Source organism: Stegodyphus dumicola, chromosome 3 (genome assembly GCF_044657685.1).
Source record: "Stegodyphus dumicola isolate Sdum_Otavi_A_Nest chromosome 3, ASM4465768v1".
Lineage (NCBI taxonomy): Eukaryota > Metazoa > Arthropoda > Arachnida > Araneae > Eresidae > Stegodyphus > Stegodyphus dumicola.
In genome coordinates this window covers 174,979,112-174,997,184 of record NC_140770.1, presented here as the reverse complement: position 1 = coordinate 174,997,184, position 18,073 = coordinate 174,979,112, and the positions used below count along the sequence as shown (strand labels likewise).

Sequence of the window (18,073 nt, the reverse complement as noted above, 5' to 3'; positions counted from 1 at the left end):
CTGATGAAAGACTAAAAGCAAGCAATATAAAATTTGAAAATAATATAATTTACTACATCATAATTTTTAATGGATATAACTTATTACATAAACGAACTCAACATACATATATAAGGGCGAAAACAAACAATAAATGACTCATAGAATCACAGCTTTCGAAGTTAAATTGAAACTGGCATAATTTCACATTAAAAGAAATAAATTCTGTTTGGAACTCTGGTATGAACAAATTCACATACAATTAGTGAAAAATAAGCAGCATTAACTGCGACTTTTCAAAAAAATTTTCAGAACAACTTTCAAGATTACAGAATTGCAGTCGTACATTTAACTAGTTACATTTTAGTATATTTATTACTTTATAGTCAGCTGACACCAAACTTACCAGTCAATTACCAAATGGAATACAAAACTACACATCATTCAGTAAATTCATTTAAATAGATTTTTTGTACCTTCCCATAGAGTAATTATTTTACCAATTCCTCACTGTTATGATGCTTTGAATGTATACATACTTTTGCAAGAGGCCTCGTTCCATATGAAGCATACAAAAATTAAAATAAAATTTCTGTCAAGCATGTTGAATATACACCTTATGGTCATTACTGCATCTATAGATAAAAATGCTCTGGCATTCAAAAACTAGGCTCAGTGTTTACACTGTTGAATAATGTTATGATAATAATTTTACTGATATTTTTCAATCCATAACCCCACTGAAAAATTCCAAATATATATACAGTCAAAAGTCGTTAATTCGAACACCCATAATCCGGAATGATCTATCCTCAAAGCTAAAAACTCACCTGACCTCAAAGCTAAAAACTTTCTGCGCATGCGCTGCGTTGACACATGCGCATGGGCGTTTACGCGTGCGCGTAAGACCTTTACGACTGCGCATATGCATGCGCGCAAGCGCAGAATACGTTTTCACGTGCTCGTTGTATGTATAACGGACGGTATAAGCTAAAATTATCTAATTATCTATTTCAGTTAATGCTGATGATTGCGTTGTTCCTTAATCTTCGAATTGAATCCAGTTTATTATTTTTTGCAGACTGTAAGAACAATTTTATAAAAGTAAACTTGAACTTTCGATTATGCCAAATAGAATTTCCGATGCTGGAGCTCCCAAAGGATCTACAAAACGAAAGTATGTTTCGATGTCCATCAAACAAAAAGTGGAATTGCTGTAAAAAATGGATAAAGACATGAAGAAGAGAGACATCACAGAGAGGTTAGTGAAAATGAAAAAATTTCGATTGACAAGTTGGTCGGTATTCTCGGCACAGCAATTACGGGATTTGAACAGCGAAACTTTGTAACTGAACAAGAAATTATGTCTGTTTATAGAATTAAAGAGAAAGTATTATCACATAAAACGAAGCAACTTAAACAACTTACATTGAAAGAAATGTTTAATAAAGTAAACAAATAAATAGTAAGCTTTTTTTTTTTTTTTTTTTTGTAAATTTTGATACCCTTTAGATCATAATTGTTCTTTATTTCATAAATTACGATTTCATATTTTTAATTTTAGAATTTCTGCATGCCATCTTACGAGATTTAAACTGATGACCTATAATCCGGAAAAATCGATAATCCGGAATCACTGAAGTCCCGACGAGTCCGGATTAACGACTTTTGACTGTATATATTCATAAGGCAATACAGTAAGTTGCCAAAATAGTTATGCGGCAAAAGCCGATGTCGCGAAAAAGTATTTAGGTGGCAACCCATATATTTACACAGCACATATCTGTTGAAGAACACGTGAATTTGGAACTTTGAAATACAATGATCATTTTTCTGATTAGTGTTTCTGTTTCTTTCTGCATTCTGTATATTGTTTTTCTCGTAACAAATCATAATCGGACTGTGAAGTTTGTCAGCTGACGAAACAGAAAGTGTTGCACTTTGCCCAACAATAAAGAACAAACATTCTCACATTCTATGCAGTTATGTTTTTTAAACAACCTAATTTTATGGAAGCGCTAAATTTTAAAAAATGTGAAAAATTGCAAGGAAAATATTAGAATGCAGGCCGAAAATTAGTTTGAAGATAGCTGCTGTATTTCGTTTATCACAGCAGTTTGCTTTATTTATTGATGGCCAATGTGCAATACCAAATTTGAGCAATTTTTTTAAGGCAAAAATAGATTGCCTGTTCATAAAAAGAACAATGCAAAAAAAACTATAGATATTTTTTGAAAAAGATTATTGAGTAGATTTATTACTATGTTTCTTGCTTTTTAAAATTTCCTGATTGATAGCTTTGTTATAGAATTCTTAGTGTGCCACCATTTTGAAAATGATTCTTGCCTTCAGCACATTAACTTGGTAAAACAACTACAGTCAAAAGTCTTTAATCCCTACTCGTCGGGACTTCGATTCCGAATTATCGGTTTTTCCGGATTATAGATCATCAGTTTAAATCTGGTAAGATGGCATGCAGAAGTTATAAAATTAAAAATATGAAACCATAATGTATGAAATAAAGAGCAATTATGATCTAAAGGGTATCAAAATTTACAAAAAAAAAGCTTAATATTTCTTTGTTTACTTTATTAAACATTTCTATCAAGGTGCTCATGCGTAAAGCATACATTACGCATAGTTGAAATTAGAAAATTGCAACCAGAAAACTATTTGATCTGTATTCGTGATATTTATAATGACGAGAAATTTGATTTAAATCATATCAAAGACGGAGTACAGCGAGATGAAATACTACATTTAGTAAGGAATTATAAGCCAAATAAAATAAAAACATCTGGCCTGAAGAAAAGGATAGTGCTGACAGGATCAACTTTCAGTTCATTGCGCACCACGACGTTCGCCCCCCAGAGCAGATAATTGATAAACAGATTTCGGAATGGTTAGAGAAACAAAGGATATGCCTTTATCCATTTTTTGCAGCAATTCCACTTTTTGTTTGATGGACATCCAAACATGCTTTCGCTTTGTAGATCCGCTGGCAGCTCAGAATCGGAAATTCTTTTTGGCATAATCGAAAATTCAAGCTTACTTTTATAAAATTGATCCAACAGTCTGAAAAAAATAATAAGCCGGATCCGATTAGAAAATTAAGGGACAGCGCAATCTCCAACATTAACTGAAATAGATAATTAGATAATTTTAGCTTAGCTTATACCGTTCGTTTTACATTAAACGCACATGCGCAAACGTATTATGTGCATGCGTAAACGCATATGTATGTATTATATGTGTAAATGTATTATGTGCATGCGTCAACGCATGCACAGAAAGTTTGTAGCTTTGAGGTTCAGATTATAGATCATTTCAGATTATGGACGTCCGGATTAAAGACTTTTGACTGTAGTTGAAAATGATTGTGCGAATATTTACCATGAAGTCTCCAACAATTTGTGATTTTTCAGTGTGTTTCCAGATAAACAGAAAGTAACTGCTTTCTTAAAACATATGATTTTTATAATATATTATAGGCTATACTGTGGTCATTTATATATACAGTCAAAAGTCTTTAATCCGTAATGATCCTTAATCCGGACCTCAAAGCTACAAACTTTCTGCGCATGCATAAACGCATAATACCTTACGCATGCGCGTTTAATGTATAACGGACGGTATAAGCTAAGTTAAAATTATCTAATTATCTATTTCAGTTAATGTTGCAGATTGCGATGTTCCTTAATCTTAATGTAATAATCCGGAATCGCCGAAGTCCTGACGAGTCTGGATTAAAGACTTTTGACTGTTTCAAATTCTGGATTTGGACTTCGCACAACTTTACAAGAACCTGTAATCCAGATGTTCCAAAAGGTTCAACACAATATTTTAAAATGATAATCTTGAAATTCAGAAGAAGATGCCTAATTTACTGAATTCTAATAATAGATATTCACATTCTCTTTGAAAGCAAAAACAAAACACTGATTTTTACACCAGATGAAAAAGTATGAAATGCATATACATTATTTATTACACTTACCTCTATATAAGCAGACTTAGAAACACTTTCAAAAGAAAAACTCTTTTTCCATGTCCAATCATTTCAAAATATGCCTTTATGATCTCCTGGAGAAGAAAACCTAAAGTCAAATTTTTATTTCAGTTTCTCATATACTATTAGAACTATTTTAGGTACTTTTCCGTTTCGGCGGCGCAAATATCGCCACACAGACTTTATTGGCGACAACATACAGTATACACATAAAAAATTTTAACAAATGTTAGTTCTAAGAATTTTTTATTTTGAAGGCATAAACATTTTACTATTGCTTAAAATTTTGTAAAAAGCCAATAAATTTGTAAAAAGACATCAAGAATTGAATGTGCTTTCATGGTTCAACATCATGATTTGCCGGTTTATATCACGTGACCAAGTGATCTCATCTCATGTAAACTACGCTACAAAAATCTAATTCTCTCAGTAATTATCTACATTAATTTCAAGTTAAATCGCAATTTGGAATACAAGTTTAAATGCAAGAATTATTTCAATTTGTATGAATAGCTTACTCAGAAATTATGTAAAACTGCAATGCTTTACTTCGCCAGTGCATTCTCATTAGAATTGATGAATTTAACCCTTGACTTTGCCTTTTCTATATTTTCGCCTTCGGGTGAGCAGTGTGATTGAATCCTAATTGATTTAATTACCTCAAATGGCCTTAGGGCGTAAAAATCAACTATCTGGTAAAGATTCTATGTAATTGTATGCCAGTATTCAAAGAAACAATCAATCTGATAAGAAATGGCTGCGATTTGTTTTGAAAATGAGGCGTAAAAAGTTACCAGTGAGGATATTCTGTTTGGCATCAGTTTTACCATTATTGGCGACTTTATCGCATACACCAGCAAAACGAAAAAGTACCCTATTTTTTTATAATTCTCAAAATATATTATATAGTTCATGTTAGTGTCATGCATTCTTTGATATAAAACAGAATGTAAAAGGAACAAGAATAAAGGATAATCTTTAGTTAATCAACTCTGACAAGAATCATTGAGAAAAGTGCTATGTTCCCAGACTAGGTAACTCACAATTTTCTGAAAATATATTTATCTGGCAACCTACTAATACTGCATGTGCATTATGCCAGTACACAATGCATGCAGTAGAAATTTCGAAATTCTAGAGTCATTTTGTGGTTTCTGATTGTTGTAGTGAATGTGTGGAATTTTTTTTCATGTACCGAATTGTAACATCAGTTGCAGTTTTCCTGCTAATGAAAAAAGAAAGTGTTTCAGTTTTTTAAAAATATGGCACTTTCTCTAGTAGCAGATAATATAGTAGGAAAAAGGCAAGTGCTTGATTATTATTGCTTCTTGCATTTTTAATTTAGTTAATTTGCTCTGCTGTTTCATCATCAGTGTTTCTTTTATGTAATTTCTGGAGTTTCATTACGTTTTTAGCATTTCTCTATCTACTAGTATTCTTAAGTGATTGTGATAATAGCACTTTCCAATTAAATGTAGTTTCGATTTTTTCCTTCTGATAATAGGTATTTTTTTCTGAATTTGTGCAATTCCCTAATTTTTTTTTAGTGACAATAGGTTTTTCTGAATTTGTGCTATTCTCGGTTTTTTTTTTTTTTTCCCTCAATTAAAACAGGTCGATATGTATATGGAGAGCAGTGCCAAATTGCTCTACACAAAACCGAGAATTCTGCAATTATCTGATTTTTTTTTTTAAGTTAAAAATAGGTTGAAATGTACATAGAAAGCAATGCTAAGTTGCTCTGTGATGCTAAGCATTCTGCAATTCTTTTATGTTCCTTGAAATTAACACAAATTGCTGTGCAGAGTGGCAGACAACTGGGGGATAAAGAAAGTTAAGTGTTTTATCATGGAAATGTTTGTTACATTTTTAATTTAGCTAACTTGTTGCTGTATTGTTACACAATAAGTTTCAGTGTTTCATTATGGATGTTTGTTTTATATGATTTTCAGCGTTTTATTAAAATACTTGTTGTATTAAAACACTGAATTGTATAAGGTTTATTATTATTTTGGCTGAAGTTTAGAATATGGTAACTGGTAGTTTGGCGACATTTTGGGAGCAATAAAGGTTACTACCTGGGACTTTGGTAATAATGTGAGCAGTACTCAGTTCCAATTACGCATTATTTTGTGTGAGGGAAATGAGAGATCATGGGATATGTCATGTGATATTAATGGACGAATTACGGTTCTTTAATCGGAAAAGGGGGGAAATCGGGAAAAAATCTGGAAATTTTGTATTTGGCTTTATTCTGTGTTGTGTAAAACAGTGTTCATTAATTTTTGGATCCCATGGCACTAACTAAAGTGAATTCGAAATGGGTATTTAGTGGGATTGAAAGGGGTAGTAATAAGTGTTTCTTTAAGGTTGTGTGAGATAGAAGTAAAGATGTTTTATTAAGTTATTTATTTTACCCGGTACCTTGCTGTGAACTAATAAAAGTTTATCGGACACGTAATCAAGATTCTGAAGAAGATTAGGTGAGTTAGTATTTTTAATTATTTGAGGATGTTATTTTTATGCATTGTTCTAAATGTAAAGTGGAAGCAAAGTAATTTGGTATTATTGGGAAAATTGTTATTAGCAATGATTTAGTTTAAAGTAATTAGGATTGTAAGCTAATTTTTATTAATTTAATGTATGTGCTTATTTATATTTTAAGTAGTGTTTTTGAATTTAATTATATTTTAATTAAATGATAGTTATTTTGTGAATTTTATGTTTGTAGGAATTTGGTATACGTTTTAGTTGAAGTAAACGTGCATAGAAATAATTTAAATATTTGACACTAAGTATTTGTAATGTTTGCGGTATGAATTCGTTGGTGACGTTTATAATATAATAGATAATTTAGAGGTAAAAGTTTTTGGATATTTTATTTATTTTATACGTGGAAATGTTCATATTTGGAAAGGGTATATATTTTTTCATTATTAGGTAATTTCATATATGTTCCTTTTAACGGGTTTAAAGATTCAGAAAATTGTCATGCATTTTCATCAAATTTTTCTAATTTATGAGAAAAAAGGAGTGTACATGGATATGGTGAAGAGTGTGCGCAATGCCATTTTTGTGCAATTCTGGGATTTTTTTTTTAAGTAAAAATAAGTCGACGTGTACATGGTTTAGTGATATTTTAATTAAATTATAGTTATTTTGTGAATTTTATGTTAGTAGGACTTTGGTATACGTTTTAGTTGAAGTAAACGTGCATGGAAATAATTTAAATATTTGACACTAAGTATTTGTAATGCTTGCGGTACGAATTTGTTGGTGACGTTTATAATATAATAGATGATTTAGAGGTAAAAGTTTTTGGATATTTTATTTATTTTATATGTGGAAATGATCATATTTGGAAAGGGTATATACTTTTTCGCGATCAGGTAATTTCATATATGTTCTTTTTACCGGGTTTAAAGATTCAGAAAATTGTCATGTATTTTCGTGAAATTTTTCTAATTTATGAGAAAAAAGCAGTGTACACGGATATAGTGAAGAGTGTGCGCAATGCCATTTTTGTGTAATTCTGGGATTTTTTTTAAGTAAAAATAAGTCGACGTGCACATGGTTTATGTGTATGAGTTATTTTTAAAAACGCGTAAGGAGTATGGTATTGTGCACTTTTTCCCAATTTTGCAGTGAATATTTGTCATGATTAAGCAGTTTTGTTAGATAAAATTTCTAGCATAAGTGTAATTCGGCTAGTAGATTGTTGGAAGAAGTGTTCAGTAGATAAAAAGAAAAGAAACATGTCTTTACTTCGTGAAGACAAAATGGCGGTGGGGAAAAAAAAATAGAGGGTTGCTGTAGGAGAGTTGGTCGCCAATTTTTCGCCAAAAAATCGCCAAGTTACCATAATGTAAAAATCAACCATTATTTTTAGTATTTTTAATTTCAATATATTTTGCTGCCGTTTCACATTTTTAGTGCACCACATTTTTCAAAATAGTTACTGTTTGTCATGCATAATTTGATGGCTCTAGGTACAGTTGTTTCTTCACAATGCGAGAAACATTCATGCATTCATGCAGATTCTTCATTATTTAGTTTCTTTAAAGATAATACACAGCGATATTTGGTGGCGACAGTTTGAAAAGTGAATCGATGCAAAATGCCATTTTGAAATTAATAGCCCTTCTGAGCTAATGCCCTTTGGGCTAAACAAAATTTTCCAGCAAGTTTATATATTAAGACACAATAACACGCCGAATAAATACTAATTCAGAAGTCAAACAACAAAAATCAGCGTTAATTCACAAAATTTTCACAGGACTAGTTTCGATGGTTTTACCGAACCATCATCTTCAGCTGCAAAACCGCAAATGAACAAGATAGGAAAAAATGTTTAGATAAGATAAGAAAGCCTGGACAAGAATAAGCAAGTGGCGCCATCTGTTGGCGAAACCAGAACTAAAACATAATTTCACTAAAAGCCGAAGGCAAATTTGGATTGGAATTAGGATCGTTAACTAGAACAGAAAGATTTTTATGAATGTGAAATGCCTCCAGAAAATCCAGTTCTCCAATGGAAGATGTTTTTTGAATAATTTTGGCAGCAGAAAAATTGAAAGTGTGATTTTCGGACCAACAATGTTGAGCAACAGAAGACTTCTGTGTTTCCTTTTTTCTAACATATGCCTCATGTTCTTTGACGCATTTTATTTATTTAAAACACATTTTATTTTCCAAAATAAATATTACAAGCAAACTGAGGGATTAGCCATGGGAAGCCCCCTCAGTCCCATCCTGGCTGATATCTACATGCATTATTATGAATCAAAATTGTTTGAAACTTTAAACTTCCCGGCATGGTTCCGCTACGTAGACGATACTTTTACCCTGTTTGAAGGTAATAAAGATGATTTAAATAGAGTTCGTTCAACAATGAATTCTATTGATCCTGCTATTCAGTTCACTTTTGAACTTGAGACTTGCAATTCTCTTCCGTTTCTCGACATTCTGGTCACACGTAACACATCCAACTTCAGTACTACAGTTTACCGTAAACCTTCATCGGTTTGCCTTCCACCACACTTTAAATCATGTCATCCGACTAAACAAAAGTTAGCTTCATTTTATTCCTATGTTTTCCGTGCTCTTCAAGTTTGCTCCTCCAAACTAGCCCTTGATGAAGAACTAAATTATTTAAAAGCAATAGCTATTGACAGGGGCTTTTCACCCAACATTATTAATCAAGCAGTTAAAAATTTCTCATCTCAACACACTAAAAGCCACACTCTTATTTTAGGAGATTATAAAAATTCTGTTGTCATTCCCTTCTTTCCATCAATTAGCTATAAAGTTGCACATATTTTGCAGAAATTTAACTTTCGGGTTGTTTACTCTCCCGTCAATAAAATTCCAACTTCTATACTCAAGGACCCCATTCCGGATATGAATTCCTGCGGTATTTATAGGATTCCTTGCCAGTGCGGTTTAATTTACATTGGCCAAACTAAGAGAGCCTTAAAATTTCGCGTCAAAGAACATGAGGCATATGTTAGAAAAAAGGAAACACAGAAGTCTTCTGTTGCTCAACATTGTTGGTCCGAAAATCACACTTTCAATTTTTCTGCTGCCAAAATTATTCAAAAAACATCTTCCATTGGAGAACTGGATTTTCTGGAGGCATTTCACATTCATAAAAATCTTTCTGTTCTAGTTAACGATCCTAATTCCAATCCAAATTTGCCTTCGGCTTTTAGTGAAATTATGTTTTAGTTCTGGTTTCGCCAACAGATGGCGCCACTTGCTTATTCTTGTCCAGGCTTTCTTATCTTATCTAAACATTTTTTCCTATCTTGTTCATTTGCGGTTTTGCAGCTGAAGATGATGGTTCGGTAAAACCATCGAAACTAGTCCTGTGAAAATTTTGTGAATTAACGCTGATTTTTGTTGTTTGACTTCTGAATTAGAAGTTTATATATGTTATTTTAAATAAATTACTTACATAATTGTATTAAATGCAATAATTAATGCACATATCAAATAAGTTCTTCTGAATTATCTTATTTTAAGTAAATTACCAAAAAATGCTTCAAAAATTATAATAAATGCAATTTTATATTAAATTCCTTTTACAGGTATATATTAAACAACTTGCGTCACACAGATAAATAAATTGCCGATTTATTGTTTTGTGGATGTTTATAACACATGGCAACAAAATACATTTTCTCAAGTCTCATTTGTGCAGTGGCACTTCTTCTCGCCAAGGTCACAATGGAAGACAAGAATCCTGGATTTTTTATGCCAAAAGTAAATGCAGTCAATGCAAAAAGAAATAAGAATCAGAAAATGACTAGAGAATTTCAAAAATGCAGATCTATGGTGACTCAAACTCGTGTGTTACACAGCCTGCATTGCCTTATAAATATTTCTGGTAAAAGTATAGTTTAGGGTACCCCTTGGCGAAACTTGGCGGTACAGTTTGTGCAATTCTTTGACTCGTTATTTTGGCTTGTGAAACGGCGATTTTTGCGAAGCCAAAATAACGAGACAAACAATTGCACAAACTCGGTATCCATGTACACATTGACTTATTTTCACTTTAAAAAAATCCCCAAATTGCACAAAAATGGCATTGCGCACTTCTTTGACTTCCTCCATGTACACGTTGACCTATTTTCACTTAAAAAAATCTCAGAATTGCACAAACTTACATTGCGCACTCCCTTTACTTTGTCCATGTACACATCGATATATTTTCACTTAAAAAGTCAAAGGAGCACCAACTTCTACAATACAGGCAAACAAAAAACACATAATCTCAATAAAATACATTTTAAACCAAACAATAAAATAACATAAAAAAGGAAAAACATGTTATACATTTAAGCACTACCAAAAGCAAATATTCACTTACCATGATTTGAATTCGCTTCGTACACCCAGAGCCACATAAAAATCAAAATATCAATCATACTCAAATGACTTTTTTCAAACCAGGTACTTTTTCTGATCGAACGCTTCACATAGTGACCATCTGAACCTTTCTTCCTACAAACCCATTCAAATCCATCTAAATGGTTTTTACGTTCGACTAGACGCATATCCTTCCTACATACAGGACACTTATAATGGCTACTAAGTAAACCTTCATTTACACACCAGTCAATTAAAGCTCTTTTCACTTTCGCTTCAAATCGTACAGAAATTTCAAATTAATCTTACTACATTCAGCCATTCTACCGTATAAAGCAACACACACCACAAAAACGCTTACAAAACATCCCATGATTCAAAATTTCGGAGAATCATGCACCCGATTACGTCACAATAGGGTTTCCATAACATTCCACTACTCAAGCTACCATAAATGAAACAACAACTTCGCCATAATACAAGGGGTACCTTAAAGTATACTCTACCCATATTTTTTGGTTACCTCATGGGCTGTGAGATAAATACTTTTTTGGCTACATGGTTCGGTACTTTATTAACACAACCGCAGCTGCAGATCTGGCTGTTTTTAAGTGCTGCCAATCTACACCTAAAATTTTTACGACAAATCATAAATTAAAACACTTTATTTAAAATCAAAACGCTTTCAAAAATCGTAACATTTTATTTAAAATCACAATAGTCAGTCAGATTTCGGTGGAAAATGGGCCAATATAAGGTTTAGCATAGATTCAAAACAGTCTCATTTTTCTTTGACCTGATGCTGTTGCTATATGATCTGCTAAATAAGATTCTAATGATGTCTCGCTGTCCACCTATAGTGAAGAGTGTGCGCAATGCCATTTTTGTGCAATTCTGGGATGTTTTTTTAAGTAAAAATAAGTCGACGTGTACATGGTTTAGTGATATTTTAATTAAATGATAGTTATTTTGTGAATTTTATGTTTGTAGGAATTTGGTATACGTTTAAGTTGAAGTAAACGTGCATGGAAATAATTTAAATATTTGATACTAAGTATTTGTAATGCTTGCGGTATGAATTCGTTGGTGACGTGTATAATGTAATAGATGATTTAGAGGTAAAAGTTTTTGGATATTTTATTTATTTTATATGTGGAAATGTTCATATTTGTAAAGGGTAAATACTTTTTCGCGATCAGGTAATTTCATATATGTTCTTTTTACCGGGTTTAAAGATTGAGAAAATTGTCATGTATTTTCGTGAAATTTTTCTAATTTATGAGAAAAAAGCAGTGTACATGGATATAGTGAAGAGTGTGCGCAATGCCATTTTTGTGCAATTCTGGGATGTTTTCTTAAGTAAAAATAAGTCGGCGTGTACATGGTTTATGTGTATGTGTTATTTTGAAAAACGCGTAAGGAGTATAGTATTGTGCACTTTTTCCCAATTTTGCAGTGAATATTTGTCATGATTAAGCAGTTTTGTTTGATAAAATTTCTAGCATAAGTGTAATTCGGCTAGTAGATTGTTGGAAGAAGTGTTCAGGAGATAAAAAGAAAAGAAACATGTCTTTGGCGGCGGGGAAAAAAAAATAGAGGGTTGCTGTAGGAGAGTTGGTCGCCAAATTTTCGCCAATAAAGCGCCAAATTACCATAATGTAAAGATCAACCAAAAAAAAACAATAACGACAGAAATTCATACTAAAAAAACAATGACCATAACATTCTACAAAATAAGAACAAGAATAAAATAAAATGCACTTACCATTAATGCTTTTTCGAACAACAGAAATACCAATTTCATACCGCCACGTAATCACTATCGTATTTATATGACAGCCAGACACACTATCCAGAAAATTCATTTTATGGTTCACAAATAAATAAAATAACAAATAATCACTAATCCCTACTTCTATCACAGCCACTAAAAATCATCTCCCATACCTTCTTTCCACACCTCCAAATACCCATTGCCCCTCAACAGGATCGCCATGACGATATTTCCTTATACCGAACTTCAATTCAACAACGTTCACCATTAAATCTTTCCCCCTAGCTTTTTAGACACAAAACATGACGGGAACCAACGAAATCCAGCGAAAGATTTTTCTACGTCAACAGGGTTGCCATACAACACGCAATCGTGCCAAAAACCAGCGCAGAACACATATCGCCACATTTGGTGAAATTAGGGCGTATATCAGAGTTGTACCACAGTTTTATACGATAAATCAAGTTGCTTTTCACAAAATTTAATCGACATTAACTCCTCGCACCAGCAGTATACGAATCCCAAAGCTGAACAAAATGGAAGGTTGATCTTTACAATATGGTAACTGGTAGTTTGGCGACATTTTGGAGGCGATAAAGGTTACTACCTGGGACTTTGGTAATAATGTGAGCAGTACTCAGTTCCGATTACGCATTATTTTGCGTGAGGGAAATGAGAGATCATGGGATATGTCATGTGATATTAATGAACGAATTACGGTTCTTTAATCGGAAAAGGGGGGAAATCGGGAAAAAATGTGGAAATTTTGTATTTAGCTTTATTCTGTGTTGTGTGAAACAGTGTTGGTTAATTTTTGGATTCCATGGCCCTAACTAAAGTGAATTCGAAATGGGTATTTAGGCATTGTGATAAAGAGAAGTTTGCTTTTTATTTAGAGGAGGAAGTATGGAGGAAAAATTCGCAGAAAAAATCTTTCAATAATTTTATTGAATGAATTAGAAAAGTGTATCCGCCACGTAATCAAGATTCTGAAAAAGATTAGGTAAGTTAGTATTTTTAATTATTTGAGGACATTATTTTTATGCATTGTTCTACATGTAAGGTGGAAAGGAATTTGGTATTATTGGGAAAATTGTTATTAGCAATGATTTAGTTTAAAGTAATTAGGATTGTAAGGTAATTTTTATTAATTTAATGTATGTGCTCATTTATATTTTAAGTAGTGTTTTTGGATTTAATATATTTTAATGAAATGATAGTTATTTTGTGAATTTTATGTTTGTAGGAATTTGGTATACGTTTTAGTTGAAGTAAACGTGCATGGAAATAATTTAAATATCTGACACTAAGTATTTGTAATGTTTGCGGTATCAATTCGTTGGTGACGTTTATAATATAATAGATGATTTAGAGCTAAAAGTTTTTGGATATTTTATTTATTTTATATGTGGAAATGTTCATATTTGGAAACGGAAAATACTTTTTCGCGATCAGGTAATTTCATATATGTTCTTTTTACCGGGTTTAAAGATTGAGAAAATTGTCATGTATTTTCGTGAAATTTTTCTAATTTATGAGAAAAAAGCAGTGTACATGGATATAGTGAAGAGTGTGCGCAATGCCATTTTTGTGCAATTCTGGGATGTTTTTTTAAGTAAAAATAAGTCGACGTGTACATGGTTTAGTGATATTTTAATTAAATGATAGTTATTTTGTGAATTTTATGTTTGTAGGAATTTGGTATACGTTTAAGTTGAAGTAAACGTGCATGGAAATAATTTAAATATTTGATACTAAGTATTTGTAATGCTTGCGGTATGAATTCATTGGTGACGTGTATAATGTAATAGATGATTTAGAGGTAAAAGTTTTTGGATATTTTATTTATTTTATATGTGGAAATGTTCATATTTGTAAAGGGTAAATACTTTTTCGCGATCAGGTAATTTCATATATGTTCTTTTTACCGGGTTTAAAGATTGAGAAAATTGTCATGTATTTTCGTGAAATTTTTCTAATTTATGAGAAAAAAGCAGTGTACATGGATATAGTGAAGAGTGTGCGCAATGCCATTTTTGTGCAATTCTGGGATGTTTTCTTAAGTAAAAATAAGTCGGCGTGTACATGGTTTATGTGTATGTGTTATTTTGAAAAACGCGTAAGGAGTATAGTATTGTGCACTTTTTCCCAATTTTGCAGTGAATATTTGTCATGATTAAGCAGTTTTGTTTGATAAAATTTCTAGCATAAGTGTAATTCGGCTAGTAGATTGTTGGAAGAAGTGTTCAGTAGATAAAAAGAAAAGAAACATGTCTTTACTTCGTGAAGACAAAATGGCGGCGGGGAAAAAAAATAGAGGGTTGCTGTAGGAGAGTTGGTTGCCAAATTTTCGCCAAAAAATCGCCAACTTACCATAATGTAAAGATCAACCAAATGGAATTGTGCTTCCTTTAAACCAGTTATCTTTTCTAAGTCCCACTTGCTGATCACACTGTCTTAAATTACATTTCCAAAACGTACGTTTACCAAAATAAAGTTTCATATCATGCGAATTGGTACATTTTTGTTTTTTTGGTAAAATATTTCGTTCCTGAAAAAATAAAATTGCATCTTCTGTGTTTGGCAAATCCCAAAGATGCATTTCGTAGCACTAAAAAATGGCATCAAAAATTAGCAAACAAGACAAAAAGGAATATAAAAGATAACTGCGTGCGAATAACAGAATTGCTCTTTATTGGCGCATCAGAGCAATTTCTGCTGTGGTCGCATTAATACGTAAGTAACCATGGTTCATTGCCTTATGAATATTTTTTTTGTGTCTTTTTGGTGAAGCTGCAGGTGATTAGAAAGTACCCCTTAATTATTAATATTTGAAATTCTGAGCAAAGATGCTTTCAACTGCTATTTACAGAAAAATATGAGTTTAGAGTTTTATTAATGTTGTTATAAAATATACTGGTTAATTATTATGCATAGCAAAAGGGTCATATACTTAATCTCATAACACAAATTTAAATGGAAAGCTCATATGCAAACAAAGCAAGATGGATAAGGAAGCCAAACAAAAAGACATCATTATTCATCTTTGAACTTTCTTGTATAATATTTAATATATTCAAATATTTGTTTTGTTTTATAAAAGAGACCAAAACTCTGATTCACAATAGCTTTTCTATCATGTATGAGTATCTTCATTCACTAACCATTAAGTAATGAAACTCTCTTTAAAAAAAAAAAATGGAACCATCATAAACTTATAGTGAGGTATATCAATATATTATCTTCCTACACTAATTCAAGCACAGGCACAAATAGGATATAAATGAAAACCTTACAAAATAAGCAGGTCATTAAGGTTTGTTTTGGCATGTTTCTAGAAAGGTCTGTTACAATTTTATTGGTATCTTCAATGTTAGGAGAAAAATTATTTTGAAAGTAATTTCTTGTCTGGGAAGAGAACAGTTATAAAAGCCTAAACACCCCATTTTCAATTTCTATAGATGCTGTAAAATGCAGTATTAAAAGATCTATTTAAATTTCAAAAGTAAAAACTTGTTCGGCCAAGTGAAAAATGACTTTACATGCAATACAATGCAGTTGTCATCCATCAACTTTCATCATTTAGCTACCACATTTTATATTTCAATTATATACAACAATTACCTCTCTTTATATTTCGTTTTTCATAAAATAACAGTTCTTAAAAATTATTCTTTGCCTAAATCAAACGCAACTCAAATTTTTGACATATTTAACAATTTCGATATAAAGTAAAATTATTCTATGTGAACCCACGGAAGATATTTTTTTCTACAAAACGTACTTTGCAAATGTAATGAATTTTAGTCACTAATTACAAAAGTAATACACATTATAAACACAAAAAAGGGGGGAGATGATTTTTTAAACACTTCCTATTTTAAGAGTAACTCACCAAAAATAAATTAATGATGCCATTTAAATGTCTACAATGCGAATAACTTAAGAAAATTACTGTAGATCTGCACAGTAGGCAGAGAAATTCCGCATATAGTTAATTTCGATAAGTAATAATCATATTATTTCAAATATTTTATTCCCTAAAGGCATAATGCAAGTTTGTACACAAACATTTTATTTAACATCTGTTTACGTTATGTTACCTCATGTTGCAATCACGCACGTGCAACTATACGTCTTCTTTGAACGGACGTACTGGTAGGAAAGTATGATACAAGCGTCTAGGTACAGCAGGGTCACAATGCGGCGCGCATGCGCAATATGATCTGCGACCAGTATGAAGGGTTGTAACATAGACCTGTTATATACTAGACGGAGCATCGCCATTCAAAACCGGGTGAGAAAGCGGCACAGGAATGAGCTGCAGGAGTTTGGGCATGAAGTGAAACTGAACCCAGACTTTGGCGTACTATCGCCATGGCTGGCGATTTTTTCCCCCTCTTTTCTCTCAGTTCTAAATGCGAACTTGGAAAGATGTCATTTCGCAGAAGGTGGCGTTGAATTTGCAGAAGAGGTTAGATCGACAAACACCAGCCAAAATTAATAATTTCCCTAAAATTGGACTATTTTAAAATTTAAGCCAGACAAATAGTCATACTAGCTTAGCAGCACAAAGGTATACAAAGAGAAAAAAGACAAAAACAGAATGAGACGAAGCAGTGTACAATAAATACAACATATCGGAAAAATGGTAATAGGAATAAATAAAGTACAAATAAAATAAATATAAAAAAGAGTTTTTCATTTAAAAATAAATAAATAAATAAAAAGTGATTTAGGCAAAGTATATAATACATACTAAAGATAGTGGATGAAAAATAAAATAATTAAAAAATTTTAAATAAATAAAATTTATATATATATACTTATTGTAATGCATAAACAAGGAGCAAAGATAATTTAAGAAATGATTTTGAGTGAAAAAGAGATTAAAGTGAAACAGGAAGATTATAAGCCTAAAAGGAAAAAAATTAATAAATAAAATAAATAAATAAAAAAGAAGGTTTTTTAGTACTTAGAACAGAATAGAAAAATAGATAACATAAGAAAAATGAGAGAAAACAGAAAATAATACAAAAAGGAAATTTAATATTTATACGAAAAGGAAATTTAATGTTAATACGGTGTATTACAGAGAACTACAGAGTAGGCAAGTCAAAGTGAGAAAGATATTAAATTAAATGAACTAAAAATGAATGTCAATATAGCAGATATAAGTTAAAAGGGAGAGAGGTAAATAATTAAATTATGAAACAAAAAAGTGGTAAATTAAGATTTCCTTTTACTAGCAATATATATAATGCACGTTGCACAATGTAGTTGCACTTATTTTAAATAATTTTAGAAGGTAAAATTTAAATAATGTTCATTATTTTTAAAAAGAAAATTAAAACTATTAAAGTTTTGAAATTTAACTGCTATATAATTACTATTTTCTTAATACTTAACAAATACTTAATATTTGAATAAATGCCAGAAAC

At 31.5% G+C, this 18,073-nt stretch overlaps 1 protein-coding gene across 9 annotated transcripts in view; it reads right to left on the bottom strand.

The window, feature by feature from the left end:
* The window catches only part of LOC118182648 (eukaryotic translation initiation factor 4 gamma 3-like), a 96,952-nt gene extending 80,150 nt beyond the window's left edge, over positions 1 to 16,802 (bottom strand). Inside the window, exons 1-3 of one of the 9 annotated variants that reach the window (XM_085813660.1) lie at positions 16,528 to 16,729; positions 12,624 to 12,706; positions 3,977 to 4,076 (exon numbers count right to left, since the gene is read on the bottom strand). The gene's annotated coding sequence lies outside the window, so the exon portion shown is untranslated. The other 8 variants (XM_085813658.1, XM_085813659.1, XM_085813662.1 and 5 more) reach the window with 8 other exon arrangements.
* Positions 16,803 to 18,073: the final 1,271 nt, after the last annotated feature.